The sequence below is a fragment of the Pseudophryne corroboree genome, chromosome 1 (genome assembly GCF_028390025.1).
Source record: "Pseudophryne corroboree isolate aPseCor3 chromosome 1, aPseCor3.hap2, whole genome shotgun sequence".
NCBI lineage: Eukaryota > Metazoa > Chordata > Amphibia > Anura > Myobatrachidae > Pseudophryne > Pseudophryne corroboree.
Genome location: NC_086444.1, coordinates 802520366 through 802539992, shown reverse-complemented (window position 1 = coordinate 802539992; position 19627 = coordinate 802520366).

Below are 19627 nucleotides of genomic sequence, written 5' to 3'. Positions count from 1 at the left end.
AGGTTGTTCCCATATATATTATAGCGCTTGGGTGTGTGCTGGCAAACTCTCCCTCTGTCTCCCCAAAGGGCTAGTGGGGTCCTGTCTTCGATAAGAGCATTCCCTGTGTGTCTGCTGTGTGTCGGTACGTGTGTGTCGACATGTATGAAGACGATGTTGGTGTTGAGGCAGAGCAATTGCCGATAATGGTGATGTCACCCCCCAGGGAGTCGACACCGGAATGGATGGCTTTGTTTATGGAATTACGTGATAATGTCAACACATTACAAAAATCAGTTGACGACATGAGACGGCCGGCAAACCAGTTAGTACCTGCCCAGGCGTCTCAGACACCGTCAGGGGCTGTAAAGCGCCCTTTACCTCAGTCGGTCGACACAGACCCAGACACAGACACTGAATCTAGTGTCGACGGTGATGAAACAAACGTATTTTCAAGTAGGGCCACACGTTATATGATCACGGCAATGAAGGAGGCTTTGCATATCTCTGATACTGCAAGTACCACAAAAAGGGGTATTATGTGGGGGGTGAAAAAACTACCTGTAGTTTTTCCTGAATCAGAGGAATTAAATGATGTATGTGATGAAGCGTGGGTTAACCCAGATAGAAAAATGCTAATTTCAAAAAAGTTATTAGCATTATACCCTTTCCCGCCAGAGGTTAGGGCGCGCTGGGAAACACCCCCTAGGGTGGATAAGGCGCTCACACGCTTATCAAAACAAGTGGCGTTACCGTCTCCTGATACGGCCGCCCTCAGGGATCCAGCTGATAGGAGACTGGAAACTACCCTAAAAAGTATATACACACATACTGGTGTTATACTGCGACCAGCCATCGCCTCAGCCTGGATGTGCAGTGCTGGGGTCGTCTGGTTGGATTCCCTGACTGAAAATATTGATACCCTGGATAGGGACAGTATTTTATTGACTATAGAGCAATTAAAGGATGCTTTCCTTTATATGCGAGATGCTCAGAGAGATATTTGCACTCTGGCATCGAGAGTAAATGCGATGTCCATATCTGCCAGAAGGAGTTTATGGACGCGACAGTGGTCAGGTGATGCGGATTCCAAACGACATATGGAAGTATTGCCGTATAAAGGGGAGGAATTATTTGGCGTCGGTCTATCGGATCTGGTGGCCACGGCAACTGCCGGAAAATCCACCTTTTTACCTCAGACCCCCTCCCAACAGAAAAAGACACCGTCTTTTCAGCCGCAGTCCTTTCGGTCCTATAAGAACAAGCGGACAAAAGGACAGTCATATCTGCCTCGGGGCAGAGGAAGGGGTAAGAGAGGGCAGCAAGCAGCCCCTGCCCAGGAACAGAAGCCCTCCCAGGGTTCTGCAAAGCCCTCAGCATGACGCTGGGGCCTTACAAGCGGACTCAGGAGCGGTGGGGGGTCGACTCAAGAATTTCAGCGCACAGTGGGCTTGCTCACAGGTGGACCCCTGGATTCTGCAGGTAGTATCTCAGGGTTACAGGTTGGAATTCGAGAAGTCTCCCCCTCGCCGGTTCCTAAAGTCTGCTTTGCCAACGTCTCCCTCAGACAGGGCGACGGTATTGGAAGCCATTCACAAGCTGTTTTCTCAGCAGGTGATAGTCAAGGTACCCCTCCTACAACAGGGAAAGGGGTATTACTCCACGCTATTTGTGGTACCGAAGCCGGACGGCTCGGTAAGACCTATTCTAAATCTGAAATCTTTGAACCTGTACATACAAAAATTCAAGTTCAAGATGGAGTCACTCAGAGCAGTAATAGCGAATCTGGAAGAAGGGGACTTTATGGTGTCCCTGGACATAAAGGATGCTTACCTGCATGTCCCAATTTGCCCTTCACATCAAGGGTACCTCAGGTTCGTGGTGCAAAACTGTCATTATCAGTTTCAGACGCTGCCGTTTGGATTGTCCACGGCACCTCGGGTCTTTACCAAGGTAATGGCCGAAATGATGATTCTTCTGCGAAGAAGAGGCGTATTAATTATCCCTTACTTGGACGATCTCCTGATAAGGGCAAGGTCCAGAGAACAGCTGGAGGACGGAGTAGCACTAACCCAACTAGTGCTGCAACAACACGGGTGGATTCTGAATTTTCCAAAATCTCAGTTGACCCCGACGACACGTCTGCTGTTCCTGGGAATGATTCTGGACACGGTTCAGAAAAAGGTGTTTCTTCCGGAGGAGAAAGCCAGGGAGTTATCCGAACTTGTCAGGAACCTCCTAAAACCAGGGAAAGTGTCTGTGCATCAATGCACAAGAGTCCTGGGAAAGATGGTGGCTTCTTACGAAGCGATTCCATTCGGCAGATTCCACGCACGAACTTTTCAGTGGGATCTGCTGGACAAATGGTCCGGATCACATCTGCAGATGCATCAGCGGATAACCTTATCGCCACGGACAAGGGTGTCTCTTCTGTGGTGGTTGCAGAGTGCTCATCTGTTAGAGGGCCGCAGATTCGGCATACAGGACTGGGTCCTGGTGACCACGGATGCCAGTCTGAGAGGCTGGGGAGCGGTCACACAGGGAAGAAACTTCCAGGGAGTATGGTCAAGCCTGGAGATGTCTCTTCACATAAATATACTGGAGCTAAGAGCGATTTACAATGCTCTAAGTCTGGCAAAACCCCTGCTTCAGGGTCAGCCGGTGTTGATCCAGTCGGACAACATCACGGCAGTCGCCCACGTAAACAGACAGGGCGGCACAAGAAGCAGGACAGCAATGGCAGAAGCTGCAAGGATTCTTCGCTGGGCGGAAGATCATGTGATAGCACTGTCAGCAGTATTCATTCCGGGAGTGGACAACTGGGAAGCAGACTTCCTCAGCAGACACGATCTACACCCGGGAGAGTGGGGACTTCATCCAGAAGTCTTCCACATGATTGTGAACCGTTGGGAAAAACCAATGGTGGATATGATGGCGTCCCGCCTCAACAAAAAACTGGACAGGTATTGCGCCAGGTCAAGAGACCCTCAGGCAATAGCTGTGGACGCTCTGGTAACACCGTGGGTGTTCCAGTCAGTGTATGTGTTCCCTCCTCTGCCTCTCATACCAAAAGTACTGAGAATTATATGGCAAAAGGGAGTAAGAACGATACTAGTGGCTCCGGATTGGCCAAGAAGAACTTGGTACCCGGAACTTCAAGAGATGCCCACGGAGGATCCGTGGCCTCTACCTCTAAGACGGGACCTGCTTCAGCAGGGACCGTGTCTATTCCAAGACTTACCGCGGCTGCGTTTGACGGCATGGCGGTTGAACGCCGAATTCTAAGGGAAAAAGGCATTCCGGAAGAGGTCATTCCTACACTGGTAAAAGCCAGGAAGGAGGTGACTGCACAACATTATCACCGCATTTGGAGAAAATATGTTGCGTGGTGTGAGGCCAGGAAGGCCCCCACGGAGGAATTTCAACTGGGTCGATTCCTACATTTCCTGCAAACAGGATTGTCTATGGGCCTCAAATTGGGGTCCATTAAGGTTCAAATTTCGGCCCTGTCGATTTTCTTCCAGAAAGAATTGGCTTCAGTTCCTGAAGTCCAGACTTTTGTAAAAGGAGTACTACATATACAGCCCCCGGTTGTGCCCCCAGTGGCACCGTGGGATCTTAATGTAGTCTTGGATTTTCTCAAATCCCATTGGTTTGAGCCGCTCAAATCGGTGGAGTTGAAGTATCTTACATGGAAAGTAACCATGCTACTGGCCCTGGCTTCAGCCAGGAGAGTATCAGAAATTTCAGAATTGGCGGCTTTATCATATAAGAGCCCATATTTGATTTTCCATACGGACAGGGCAGAACTGCGGACGCGTCCTCATTTTCTGCCTAAGGTGGTGTCAGCGTTTCACCTGAACCAGCCTATTGTGGTGCCTGCGGCTACTAACGATTTGGAGGATTCCAAGTTATTGGACGTGGTCCGGGCATTGAAAATATATATTTCAAGAACGGCGGGAGTCAGAAAGTCTGACTCACTGTTTATATTGTATGCACCCAACAAGATGGGTGCTCCTGCTTCTAAGCAGACGATTGCTCGTTGGATTTGTAGCACAATTCAACTTGCACATTCTGTGGCAGGCTTGCCACAACCTAAATCTGTCAAGGCCCATTCCACAAGGAAAGTGGGCTCATCCTGGGCGGCTGCCCGGGGGGTCTCGGCATTACAACTCTGCCGAGCTGCTACTTGGTCAGGGGCAAACACGTTTGCAAAATTCTACAAATTTGATACCCTGGCTGAGGAGGACCTTGAGTTCTCTCATTCGGTGCTGCAGAGTCATCCGCACTCTCCCGCCCGTTTGGGAGCTTTGGTATAATCCCCATGGTCCTGACGGAGTCCCCAGCATCCACTTAGGACGTTAGAGAAAATAAGAATTTACTTACCGATAATTCTATTTCTCGTAGTCCGTAGTGGATGCTGGGCGCCCATCCCAAGTGCGGATTGTCTGCAAATACTTGTACATAGTTATTGTTACAAACAAATTCGGGTTGTTATTGTTGTGAGCCATCTGTTTAGAGGCTCCTACGTTTGTCATACTGTTAACTAGGTTCAGATCACAAGTTATACGGTGTGATTGGTGTGGCTGGTATGAGTCTTACCCGGGATTCAATATCCTTCCTTATTGTGTACGCTCGTCCGGGCACAGTATCCTAACTGAGGCTTGGAGGAGGGTCATAGGGGGAGGAGCCAGTACACACCACCTAATCCTAAAGCTTTATTTTTGTGCCCTGTCTCCTGCGGAGCCGCTATTCCCCATGGTCCTGACGGAGTCCCCAGCATCCACTACGGACTACGAGAAATAGAATTATCGGTAAGTAAATTCTTATTTTTTCACACACACCCATAAAACGGCCAGTTTCCGCACAGAAACACCCACTTCCTGTCAATCACACTCCGATCACCAGAACGAAGAAAAAACCTCGTAATGCCGTGAGTAAAATACCAAACTTCTTAGCAAATCTACTTGGCGCAGTCGCAGTGCGAACATTGCGCATGCGCAGTTTGCAGAAAATCGCTGCGATGCGATGAAAAAGCACGAGCGAACAACTCGGAATGAGGGCCATAGTGCAGTAATGCCAATAGCTTATAACGTTTTTAAATTATTATTCTGTTTTATGCTGTGTATACATATTTTTCAATTAAAAGAAAAAAAATGAAAGAATTGATTTCAGGCTCAGTAAGACAAAACTGCTAACACATTTTTAGGAGCTTACAATCTAGAATCCAATACATTTATAAATTGCGGAAAATGACTCCTGCAGCCATTACTTAGCTGCACAAACACGACTGGTGAAAGTTTTATAGTTCATTTGATTCTCCAATGTTCTTTTCTTAGTACTGAATGTTACAGTAAGTACCAGACTTGCTATGCCTGCTAATGGCCTTGTTAATCTTTTAAACGTACCTTCCATTGCATTAGCTCTCCTGATGCTGTAGTCCATTAACATGCTTTAGTGAGACAGAGCCTGAAATACTGTGTATCGTCTTACAGTATAATTCCTATCAAACTTCAAACACTAACACTATTTATATAACACAGTGTTATGTAATAAATGCTATGATAATTACAATGATTTTTTGAATACATTTTATTTTCTCTTAGTTATCTGCAGGCTTTTTTGGCACAGAAGTCTTATCTAGATATAACAAGGAGACCTGTAAAGGAAACTGTGCCTGTTTTGGTTAGTTCTCTGTGACATAGCCTTGTACAGGCCCTCATTCCGAGTTGTTCGCTCGCTAGCCGCTTTTCGCAGCAGTGCACACGCTAAGCCGCCGCCCTCTGGGAGTGAATCTTAGCTTAGCAGAATTGCGAACGAAGTATTCGCAATATTGCGAAAAGATTTTTCTTTGCAGTTTCTCAGTAGCTCGAGACTTACTCTTTCAGTGCGATCAGTTCAGTACTTGTCGTTCCTGGCTTGACGTCACAAACACACCCAGCGTTCGCCCAGACACTCCCCCGTTTCTCCAGCCACTCCCGCGTTTTTCCCAGAAACGGCAGCGTTTTTTCACACACTCCCATAAAACAGCCAGTTTCCGCCCAGAAACACCCACTTCCTGTCAATCACACTACGATCAGCAGAACGAAGAAAAAACCTCGTAATGCCGTGAGTAAAATACCAAACTTCTTAGCAAATTTACTTGGCGCAGCCGCAGTGCGAACATTGCGCATGCGCAGTTAGCGGAAAATCGCAACGATGCGAAGGAAAATAACGAGCGAACAACTCGGAATGAGGGCCACAGTACATATCAATAAAGTTATTTTACATTTCAATTCATTCTTGGAGCCAAACAATGTCCTAGTTACAGTACGGTAGGTTTGTCATACAGAGTATAGTATTGCCAGGGATCTTGGACAGTTGGCCCCAATCATGTGTATTCCCAAAATGTGCATGATAACAATGTCATTGAAGTTATTATTAGGCATTTTGAAAGTGCAGTATTCAGATGCCTTTATGGCAATTGTCTTCCAACTGCGAGCCCCAGCAGCTTAAACCAGAAGTCATATAAATTATACAGAGATCTTGTTGTATGACTTTAACCTATTCACGGCCAATGAGGAAGGGACTACAGCATGGTTAGAGATGAGAAAAATTAAATGAAAAGCAAGTTACAAAATAGATTAGGCTACAGTATATTTCAGAGGTTGGAAGTTATAGGTGATATCGTCTGCTGGTGATGATCAATTCACTTTACTGTGCAGTGTGGTATAGAAAGAGCTGGCAAACCCATAAGGCCAAATCTTCCAGTGAAAAATATACAATCCCATGTCTACTGTAAATATTGAAAGAGATGGACTGTTTTGAAAAAAGTCACTTCTCACTAACCATTGCTTTTTTCACACATTCAATCAGTCATCATAGATTCTAGGTTACTCCAGTTGTGTTCCATGATTGGCACTTGACTGACATGTCTTACAGAGACTGCAACCCCATAGGGGAATTTGGACTAGAACAAAATCTAGGCCTTCACCTCTAAAATTAAACAGCTCAATGCTGAAGCACTAGGGCACAGCCCACATCCTAGTGGGGTGATAGTGGGGTTATAAGATTACTCAAATAAAAGGTTCCAGCCAGCCCTAACTAAAGTGTTTGTGTTAGCTGGAGCTTATACAACTACAAGCAGGGTTGTAGCAGGACTATATTCTTCCCTGTACCAGTAAGGAGCTGAGCACCCAGTTTGTTGTATGGACGTTCCAGACAGCTCTAGGCTGCAGGGTACTATTCCAGGCATCCAGCAGCTTATTACTGGTGCTAAGGGGTGCAAGCCTCTTGTCCGCAGCCCACTCGCCCAGCTTGTTGGAGGGGCCCTGCAGGGGCCCACCCTCTTACCTGACAGCAGCAGCCGCTCTCCCCAGCCCAGCTGTTGTGTGCTGGGCTGCAGTGAGGCCGGAGAGGCAGTAGCAGTTCCTGCCTGTGTATGTGTGTGGGATTTGATCTTGGCTCAGGGGCTCACGGTGTTGTAAATTACCGCCGGTTATTGGATACCGGCCTATGAATCTAATGTATCTGTATAAGAAAAAAATAAACCCACATTATTACCAAATGAATACATGTTCTATATACAACTAATTAACTAAATAAGCACATTTTGCAATTTTCATTTAAAGTTATTAATGATAAGTTATGACTACTATTGGTAAGGACACATTAATACAGTATGTTGTATTTGTACATAACTTTGGCAATAATACTTCCTATTCATCATGCAAAACCATCATAGTTTTTGTTTTGCAGCTGTTGCTTTTATATTTAGCTATAATATTTACGGTATTGTTTGTTTAATCACTGACTACAAGAATGAGTCATAACAAAATACAAGAACATTCTCAAACCAGTTTTATTTATCAGTGTTTCTCAAACTCAACCCTTAAATAACACTAACAGGTCTTAAGGTTTTCCAGGTTTAAGCACAGACGGCTAAATCAAAATTACTGAAGCACTCATTAACGGGCATATTTATCACAATCTGCATCTCATATGCGGAGGGGATGTCATAAATATGAATATATCCTCAATGCGATAATTGAATACATCGCAGTGATGTGTCTGTTATAGCATGCAGGGACAGAGCATGTGAGAAAGCTCTGCCCCTGCTAATCCACTTACCACAAATCTCAGGGTATTTTATGTAAAACTTGTGTCCGTGCATGTGCCAAAGGCTACCCCCAGCGACAGCCCGCATTACACTTATCTGCAGCCTGGACTGGTGACCAGGGCATGCAGATGGTCATTGAATCTTGTGCTCTGCTGTGACCCCTGGTGCTGTAAAGTGAGATGCTGCACCAGGGTCACGGCAGGAGCATAGCAATCTGCTGACCCGCTGCCCTCACCGGTTCACGAGCAACGATTTCTGGGTGCAGGTAAGTATTATTTCATTTATGCTCTTACATTATTTTAGTAAAATAATTTTGATAAATATGCCCGGAAGTCACATCGCTCATGCATGGCTTTCCAAAAACCTGTACTGTTAAGATTAATTAAGGACTGAGCATGGAAAACACTGCATTCATATCTTTTCTTCTTGGAAAGCTGCTGAATTTGTGTCTATACTGTAATTTATTTAAGTAGCATCAGTTCTTACTTAGTGCACCACTGATTCTGTGTTTCACTTTGACATTTGTAGGCTGAAACTTTTTTGGTGGGGAAATTTCAAAGTTTTGTTAAAGCAAAAGAGTAAATGTATAACAATCTTTTAGAACTACCATAGTGATTAAAAACAAAACAAAAAAATTACTCTTTTACATACTGTAGCTGTATTTTCCAATTTCCACCTTAATAAAAGTCACAAAATACTGAGTGATTAATTAGGCTGGTTCAGGACATATATCCCAGTTAAGTGACACAAAAATGCTTTAATGAAATGAGCTTTGTAAAAACAGTCAAACCCTCAACGCAAAACCACTACTCACAGTTTGGCACAGAGTGGTACTTTTAGCGAGAAAGGCTGACGCCAAGGGAGAGATTGAGTTACTGAAGCTTTTACACTTCAATTTAATTTATTGTGCTCAAAAACTCAAGGGGCCAAAAAATTGGCTTATCAGCAGATGTCCTCTGGATCTGAAGGAAAATATGTATCTTGGAATTAGTGACTGCTACTGTCACAGTTATTTAAGGAATATCTGAAAAATTCCAGTCTAATGAATCACCTTATAAAATACACTGGATTCAGTGTATTACATATTAAAGTGGTATGGATTTATTAATAAATTGTTTGCTATTTGGGTAAATGCAAATATTCAGGGGTTTTAGGTAGAGATGAGCGGGTTCGGTTCTCCGAGAACCGAACCCCCCCGAACTCCACGTGGTTTACACGGGTCCGAGGCAGGCTCGGTTGTTCCCGCCTGACTCGGAAAACCCGAACGAGGGAAAACGTCATCATCCCGCTGTCAGATTCTTGCGAGATTCGGATTCCATATAAAGAGCCGCGCGTCGCCGTCATTTTCACTCGTGCATTGTAGAGAGAGCAGAGAGGACGTGGCTACGTTCTCTCAGTGGAAAATCTCAATATCAGTGCTCAGTATCAATGCTTACTTATTGCTGCTCAGTAATACTAGTAGTGTGTCTCTCTTGTGCTGCATCTTGCTGCTCAGTGTCAGTTCTCAGTAGTATCCTCATCAGTGCTCAGTATCACTGCTCATTGTCTTGTGCTGCATTGTGGTGCTCAGTATACTACAGTACATTACTAATATACTAGTCCAGTGTCTTGTGCTGCATCTTGCTGCTCAGTGTCAGTTCTCAGTATTATCATCATCAGTGCTCAGTATCACTGCTCATTGTCTTGTGCTGCATTGTGGTGCTCAGTATACTACAGTACATTACTAATAGTCCAGTGTCTTGTGCTGCAATATAACTGCTCATTGTCTTGTGTTGCATTGTGGTGCTCAGTATACTACAGTACATTACTAATAGTCCAGTGTCTTGTGCTGCATCTGGCTGCTCAGTGTCAGTTCTCAGTAGTATCATCATCAGTGCTCAGTATCACTGCTCATTGTCTTGTGCTGCATTGTGGTGCTCAGTAATACTACAGTACATTACTAATAGTCCAGTGTCTTGTGCTGCATCTGGCTGCTCAGTGTCAGTTCTCAGTAGTAACATCATCAGTGCTCAGTATCACTGCTCATTGTCTTGTGCTGCATTGTGGTGCTCAGTAATACTACAGTACATTACTAATAGTCCAGTGTCTTGTGCTGCATCTTGCTGCTCAGTGTCAGTTCTCAGTATTATCATCATCATCATCAGTGCTCAGTATCACTGCTCATTGTCTTGTGTTGCCTTGTGGTGCTCAGTAATACTACAGTACATTACTAATACTAGTACAGTGGCTTGTGCTGCATCTTGCTGCTCAGTGTCAGTTCTCAGTATTATCATCATCAGTGCTCAGTATCACTGCTCATTGTCTTGTGCTGCATTGTGGTGCTCAGTATACTACAGTACATTACTAATAGTCCAGTGTCTTGTGCTGCATCTTGCTGCTCAGTGTCAGTTCTCAGTAGTATCATCATCATCAGTGCTCAGTATCACTGCTCATTGTCTTGTGTTGCATTGTGGTGCTCAGTAATACTACAGTACATTACTAATACTAGTACAGTGGCTTGTGCTGCATCTTGCTGCTCAGTGTCAGTTCTCAGTATTATCATCATCAGTGCTCAGTATCACTGCTCATTGTCTTGTGCTGCATTGTGTGGTGCTCAGTAATACTACAGTACATTACTAATAGTCCAGTGTCTTGTGCTGCATCTTGCTGCTCAGTGTCAGTTCTCAGTAGTATTCTCATCAGTGCTCAGTATCACTGCTCATTGTCTTGTTTTGCATTGTGGTGCTCAGTATACTACAGTACATTACTAATAGTCCAGTGTCTTGTGCTGCATCTGGCTGCTCAGTGTCAGTTCTCAGTAGTATCATCATCATCAGTGCTCAGTATCACTGCTCATTGTCTTGTGCTGCATTGTGGTGCTCAGTAATACTACAGTACATTACTAATAGTCCAGTGTCTTGTGCTGCATCTGGCTGCTCAGTGTCAGTTCTCAGTAGTATCATCATTAGTGCTCAGTATCACTGCTCATTGTCTTGTGCTGCATTGTGGTGCTCAGTAATACTACAGTACATTACTAATAGTCCAGTGTCTTGTGCTGCATCTTGCTGCTCAGTGTCAGTTCTCAGTATTATCATCATCAGTGCTCAGTATCACTGCTCATTGTCTTGTGTTGCATTGTGGTGCTCATTAATACTACAGTACATTACTAATACTAGTACAGTGGCTTGTGCTGCATCTTGCTGCTCAGTGTCAGTTCTCAGTATTATCATCATCAGTGCTCAGTATCACTGCTCATTGTCTTGTGCTGCATTGTGGTGCTCAGTATACTACAGTACATTACTAATAGTCCAGTGTCTTGTGCTGCATCTTGCTGCTCAGTGTCAGTTCTCAGTAGTATTCTCATCAGTGCTCAGCATCACTGCTCATTGTCTTGTGCTGCATTGTGGTGCTCAGTATACTACAGTACATTACTAATAGTCCAGTGTCTTGTGCTGCATCTTGCTGCTCAGTGTCAGTTCTCAGTATTATCATCATCAGTGCTCAGTATCACTGCTCAGTGGTGGACATTCTGAGTTGTTCGCTCGCTGCCGATTTTCACAGTGCAGCGATCAAGTGAAAAAAATGGCAAAAATGCGCATGCGCATGGTACGCAGCGCGCATGCGCTAAGTACTTTCACACAAAACTTTTTAGATTTACACAAGCTCGAGTGACGTTTTTTCATCGCTCGAGTGATTGTAGTGTGATTGCCAGGAAGTGGGTGTTTCTGGGCGGAAACTGGCCGTTTTCAGGGAGTGTGCTAAAAAACGCAGGCATGCCAGGTAAAAACGCAGGAGCTTACCCCAATTGGACTCTCCTGGGGATTTGTGATATCGGACAACACCACCAATATTGTGCGTGTATTACATGTAGGCAAATTCCAGCACGTCCCATGTTTTGCACATACAATTAATTTGGTGGTGCATAATTTTTTTTAAAACGACAGGGGCGTGCAGGAGATGCTGTCGGTGGCCCGAAGAATTGCGGACCACTTTCGGCATTCAGCCACCGCGTGCCGAAGACTGGAGCGCCAGCAAACACTCATGAACATGCCCTGCCATCAGCTGAAGCAAGAGGTGGTAACGAAGTGGAATTCAACCCTCTATAATCTTCAGAGGATGGAGGAGCAGCAAAAGGCCATTCAAGCCTATACATCTGCCTACATATAGGCAAAGGAGGGGGAATGCACCTGACTCAAGCGCAGTGGAGAATGATTTCCATGTTGTGCAAGGTTCTCCAACCCTTTGAACTTGCCACACGTGAAGTCAGTTCAGACACTGCCAGCCTAAGTCAGGTCATTCCCCTCATCAGGCTTTTGCAGAAGCAGCTGGAAAGATTGAAGGAGGAGCTAAAACGGAGCGATTCCGCTAGGCATGTGGGACTTGTGGATGGAGCCCTTCATTCGCTTAACCATTCACTGGTGGTCAATCTGTTGAGATCAGAGCACTACATTTTGGCCACCGTGCTCGATCCTAGGTTTAAAGCCTAAGTTATATCTCTCTTTCTGGCAGACACAAGTCTGCAGATGTTCAAAGACCTGCTGGTGAGACAATTGTCAAGTCAAGCGGAACGTGACCCGCCAACAGCTCCTCCTTCATTTTCTACCGTCACTGGAGCTGCCAGGAAAAGGATAACATTTCCAAAACCACCCACTGGCGGTGATGCAGGGCAGTCAGGAGCAAGTGTTGACATCTGGTCCGGACTGAAGGACCTGCCAACGATTACTGACATGTCGTCTACTGTCACTGCATATGATTCTGTCACCATTGAAAGAATGGTGGAGGATTATATGAGTGACAGCATCCAAGTAGGCATGTCAGACAGTCCGTACGTATACTGGCAGGAAAAAGAGGCAATTTGGAGGCCCTTGCACAAACTGGCTTTATTTTACCTAAGTTGCCCCTCCTCCAGTGTGTACTCCGAAAGAGTGTTTAGTGCAGCCGGTCACCTTGTCAGCGATCGACGTCGGAGGTTACTTCCAGAAAATGTGGAGAAGATGATGTTCATCAAAATGAATTATAATAAATTCCTCCGTGGAGACATTTACCAGCAATTGCCTCCAGAAAGTACACAGGGACCTGTGATGGTGGATTCCAGTGGGGATAAATTAATACTCTGTGAGGAGGAGGATGTACACAGTGAAAGGGGTGAGGAATTGGGGGATGAGGATGAGGTGGACATCTTACCTCTGTAGAGCCAGTTTGTGCAAGGAGAGATTGATTGCTTCTTTTTTGGTGGGGGCCCAAACAACCAGTAATTTCAGCCACAGTTGTGCGGCAGACCCTGTCGCTGAAATGATTGGTTTGTTAAAGTGTGCATGTCCTGTGTATACAACATAAGGGTGGGTGGAAGGTCCCAAAGACAATTCCATCTTTCACCTCTTTTTTTTTATTTATCTTTGCATCATGTGCTGTTTGGGGACTATTTTTGTAAGTGCCATCCTGTCTGACACTGCAGTGCCACTCCTAGATGGGCCAGGCGTTTGTGCCGGCCACTTGGGTCGCTTAGCTTAGTCATCCAGCAACCTTGGTGCAAATTTTAGGACTAAAAATAATATTGTGAGGTGCGAGGTGTTCAGAATAAACTGGAATTGAGTGGAAATTATGGTTATTGAGGTTAATAAGACTATAGGATCAAAATTACCCCCAAATTCTATGATTTAAGCTGTTTTTGAGGTTTTTAAAAAAAAACACCCGAATCCAAAACGCACCCGAATCCAACAAAAATTCTAAAGGGAGGTTTGGCCAAAACGCGTCCGAATCCAAAACACGACGCGGAACCGAATCCAAAACCAAAACACAAAACCCGAAAAGTGTCCGGTGCACATCTCTAGTTTTAGGTGATACTGTATTACTGTTACTATTTGGTGATTATGGTTTTGGTTTGGAGTTGCAATCGTGCTGTCTTGGTCAATTTATCACCTGTGAAACCAATGTTATTATACTGTAGCATGTCTAGATAGACTTGCATGCAATCTGCCTACTGAATCTAAAAAGGCCGTCAACCTAAAAGAAATGGCCAACCTAAGTCACGTGGCCCATTACCTCAAACCATCAGCACTGCCGATCTGCCGACTGGGCAAATGAAACATGTTTAAATGATTTGTCACTCCCAACCGTATTTGGTCAGGATGGGGGATTTGGGATTTTTAAACATGTTTATAAACATGTTTAATATTCGGGAATTGGGACAATATATCTTTAATGTTGTATTGGGGCCGTGAGACCTAAACAATATCTAATGAGACTAATGCCATAAAAATTGTAGGTCACATGATATCTTACTTACTTGATACTGTTTTTTTATGCACTTCAATCTCCACTGAGATAATAGGTGCTATATGTGAGGACAGGTGATAACATGTTGATGGACTCGTGGGAGTTGGGAGGTAATTGGTACAACTTCATTATGTGTTACTCACATAAAGATCAGTGTAAAGACAAATAGTGACAAATTCTTTAAAGTAGTCCATTTATTCCCATGTAAACTAGAATTCTAAAACCACGTGGAAGATCTGCCTACTGTACTAACTGTGCACATGGTGTTGTGATAAGGATAGAAAATAATAATAAATAATTCTAAGTATGTGTGTTTGTTCCCCCAAAAGAACAGCAATAGTACACATCATTGTTTTCACTACAGCGCTGCTGAATCCCCCCTTTTCAGCAATTCAATCAATTTGTGAACACAATCTCACCTACTGTATCTAATTCTATACGGTTGAGTATCCCTTATCCAAAATGCTTGGGACAGGAAGTATTTTGGATATCAGATTTTCTCCAGCAGGGTCCACAGGTTATCCACAGGATAACAATGGGATATGATGGAGCGACAGCGGATTGGCACCAAACGATCACAAGCTTTCAATCCTCCCCATCCATAAATCCCCAACCACTGGCTCAGGCAAATCATTTTTTTGTTTGGTGCGGCAGGAGCTGGACCATGGACCCTGTGCTGCTGTGTTTGGCAGCCCTAAGCTTCAATCTCAGGAGTAGGGTACACTATTAACCCATACATGCAGCTCCCTTCTTACGGTATAGCTCCAACAGCTTCTCCAAGGAAACAAGCTGATAAACAGAGTGTAAATATATCATCAAATTCACAGGCTACACAGGATGATACATAAGATGATGATAGCTCTATATACACTGCTTCAGCATATGAAGAACAAGTAGAAGGTATTAGCTCAGAGTGTATAGCTGAATTAATTGGAGCAATGAAGGCTATTCTATCCCTAGAGTATTCAGCAGAGCCAGTGTTAAAAACTAAGGCACCTGTGTTTAAATGTCCCAAAACAGTTAGGGTCGAGTTCCCAGGGTCAGATCAGCTGACAGAAATCATGGAGGAAGCTTGGGCTACACCCAATAAAAAATATAGCATCCCAAAAAATGGGATTCCTATTACCCTTTTCCAACTGGGGACTGTTTAAAAAGAGAAGTGCCTCCCAAGGTACAGATGGGTCCACGGTTATCTTGACTAGTTTTCTGTGCCTAGTCACAACATGACTTATTAGCATAAACTTTTCATCTATTGTTCTCAGCTGCAATACAATACAGAGATCAATACAGCAGGGGATTAAGTCATTACAGCAGGGTATTAATTCCGACTGGCCAGTCTCAGTTAATCCTATTAAAGGTCAAGATAAATGTGGACCCATCTGTAGATACGCATGTCATTCGATTAGTGCGAAAATCTATATTACCGTCAACATCGTTAAATGATGTCACAGACAGAAGAGTGGATGGGGTTTTGAGAACCATATTTTCTCTGCCAGGGGCAGTCATAAGGCCAGCTATGGCTTCAGCTTGGATGGCTAAGGCGGTAGCTGAATGGGCTGACATACTGGAAGACGGGCTTTCGGCACCTACTAGGGAGCAGGAATCCCATATAGCTCACATGAAGCAGGCTGCGGTATACTTAGAAGAAGCAGCAATAGATATGGGTACTATTGCTTCTAAAGCGTCAGCCTTAATGGTAGCTGCTTGCAGAGCAATTTGGCTACGTACATGGAAAGCTGATTCAGAATCTAAGAAGGTTCTGGAATCTTTGCCTTTTGTTGGGAATATTCTGTTTGGTAAGGAATTGACAGATATTCTGGAGTCAGAAGCAGAATCCAAGAAGGTAAGGTTTCCTGCCAATTATAACCCCATGCCTAAGGGTTCTATTTTTCGTCCATTTCGGTCGCAAAGAAAAACAAAAGGAAAAAGTGATTCTAAGCAGCCCCAATACAATAAGTTTGGTAAGGCAAAGAAGCAATGGGCCACCAGAGGGCCAGCTTCCAAACCAGAGCATAAGCGAGCATAAGCCATCAGCTTGATGGTGCGGGCCTCCGCCTGGGGGACCCCAGGGTAGAGGGCCGACTTCTTCAGTTTGCACACATATGGCAGCAGTCGACAACAAATGCATGGGTGCAAGAAGCGGTATCTCTGGGTTACGTTTTTCCCTTTCAAGAAGCAGCCTCCTCGAAGGTTCTTCTGCACCAGTCCGTCTCGCAGAGAGGCGAAGGCCAGAGCCCTGCAAGAGGCAGTTCAGAAATTGCTTCAGTCAGGAGTAATTATTCCAGTACCTCCTGCACAACGGGGACAGGGTTTTTACTCCAACCTGTTTTTGTTAAGAAGCCAAATGGGTCGTTTCGGCCCATTCTCAATCTCAAAATGTTAAACAAATACATTTGGGTACCACGGTTCCACATGGAGACGTTACGCTCCATAGTTTTGGCCATGGAACCAGGGGATTGCATGGTATCTCTGGATATACAGGATGCTTACCTGCATGTGCCTATAGCATTGTCTCATCAGTGTTACCTCAGGTTCACTATCCTCCAGCAACTTTTGAGTTCCAGGCTCTACCCTTTGGTTTAGCCACAGCCCCCAGAGTATTTACCAAGATTATGGTGGTTATGGCAGCTTATCTCCGCAAGCAGGGGATAAGAATTTTTCCAAACCTCAACGATCTTTTAATCCTGGCACAATCCGAGGAATTGCTCTTGAGCCATCTCCAACAGACAATAACCTGTCTACAGAAACACGGATGGCTCATAAATTGGGCAAAGTCATCTCTGATTCCATCACAAAGGATGATTCACTTGGGGGCTGTATTGGATTCAAGTCTGCAGAGGATATTTTTACCTTGGAACAAGATATCCAAGGTGCAGTTAATGGCTCAGGAGTTGTTACACAGTCAAACAATATCAATTCACGCAGCAATGCGAGTGATGGGTTTGATGGTGTCAACATTCGACATGGTGGAGTATGCACAATTCCACGCAAGACCTCTGCTGCATCTGATTCTGGCCAGATGGAATGGAGTACATCAGACAATAAAGAAACAGACAATGGTACTTCCAGTAAAGGTGAAAAAGGTCATTAGCTTGGTGGCTGCAGACAACCCATCTAGACAAGGGGAGACCCTTTTGGATATCAGATTGGGAGATCCTGACAACGGATGTCAGTCTTCAGGGCTGGGGAGCAGTGTCCGGAAAATTATGGTTCCAAGAACAGTGGACCACAGAAGAAAGTTGCCTGCCAATAAACCTGTTGGACCTTCGGGCCATATACATGGCACTGATTCAGGCAAAGGACACTCTGCAAGGAAAACCAGTCCAGATCCGCTCGGACAATGCAATGGCAGTAGCGTACCTCAACCATCAGGGAGGAACGCGCAGCCAAACAGCAATGAAGGAGGTAAGTCACATACTAAAGTGGGCAGAACTCCATCTTCCAGCATTGTCCGCAGTGTTCATTCCGGGAGTTCTAAACTGGGAAGCGGATTTTCTCAGTCGACACACCATTCAAGCAAGCGAATGGGCTCTACACCTGGAAGTATTTCCGACTCTTGTAGACAAGTGGTGGTTGCCAGAGGTAGATCTCATGGTGTCCCGTCTGAACAACAAAGTACCAGCATATGGGTCAAGAACAAAGGATCCCAGAGCGATCCTTGTGGACGCACTGTCAGTGAAATAGGACTTTCATCTGTCATATCTGTTTCCTCCGATCACCCTGTTACCCAGGGTGGTGAGAAAAATAAAGCAAGCAAAGGGTGCCGTGATTCTAATAGCTCCAGCTTGGCCCAGAAGGCATTGGTACACAGATCTGCAGAGGATGTCGATGGATGCTCCATTCCTACTCCCTCAACGTCCAGATCTACTGATGCAGGGTCCTTGTTATCACAGGCATCTGGATCGACTGCCTTTGACGGCATGGCTATTGAAACCTCTATCCTGAAGTCAAGAGGATTCTCACAACAGGTAATTCAAACTATGCTCAGAGCAAGGATACCCTCCTCAGCTCGCATTTATCACCGAATATGGCAAGCCTATATTCATTGGTGCAATGAAAGAAGTATGGACCCAAAATCTTTCAGAGTATCCAGAATCTTAGATTTCCTTCAGGCAGGAATGGATAAGAATCTCCTTTTCTGATTTTTTATCCAGATAAAGCAGTTCTCAGAACTAGGTCTGGTTATCTTCCTAAGGTGGTATCTAAATTCCACCTTAACGAAGAAATTGTAGTCCCGGCTTTTCAGGTATCGTGACTTTCTGCAGGAGAAGCGTCGCTGGACGTAGTCCGGGCATTAAGGATCTACATGGATCATACCAGTGCCATCAGAAATACAGATTCTCTCTTCATTCTCTACGGATTTCACAAGAGGGGATGGCCTGCTACTAAATAGACGCTAGCAAGATGGCTCCGAATGACGATTTCAGAAGCATATTCTCGAGCTGATCTCCCTGTTCCGGATAATGTCTCTGCTCACTCTACACGTAAGGTAGGTCTATCATGGGCAGCACAACATGGTGCTTCAGCAGAACAGATATGTAAGGCAGCCACATGGTCTTCCATTAACACATTCATTAGACATTATGCCTTGGATACTTTTGCCTCTCATGATGCTGAATTCGGGCGTAAGGTTCTCCTGTCTAATCAGTAGCGTTCCCACCACTAAAAATTGCTTTGGGAAATACCATTGTTATCCTGTGGATAACCTGTGGACCTGTCGGAGAAATATACGTTATGGTAAGAACATACCGTTGATAACGGTATTTCTCCTATGTCCACAGGTTTCCACAGGGATCCCACCCTGATGCACCTGATTTGAGGATCTTTATACTCACTAAACTCTTCCCTCTTGCATGGAAGGGTGTGCATGTGTGTTCTTCTCGCCTGAATAGGGTTCTACATAATGCTCCTGCCTAAATGCTTTGGAATACAACTGATTTGCCTGAGCCAGTGGGCGGGAATATATGGACTGGCTCGTTGCATCCTGGGAGGACTGAAAGCTTGTAATCGTTTGGTGCCAATCCGCTGTCGCTCCATCATATCCCATTGTTATCCTGTGGAAACCTGTGGACATAGGAGAAATACCGTTATCAATGGTAAGTTCTTACCATAACGTATATTTTCTGTATTTTGGAATAATTGCATACCATAATGAGATATCATGGCGATGGGACCCAAGTCTAAGCACAGAATGCATTTATGTTTCATATATACCTTATACACACAGCCTGAATGAAATTTTAGCCAATATTTTTAATAACTTTGTGCACTAAACAAAGTGTGTGTACATTCACA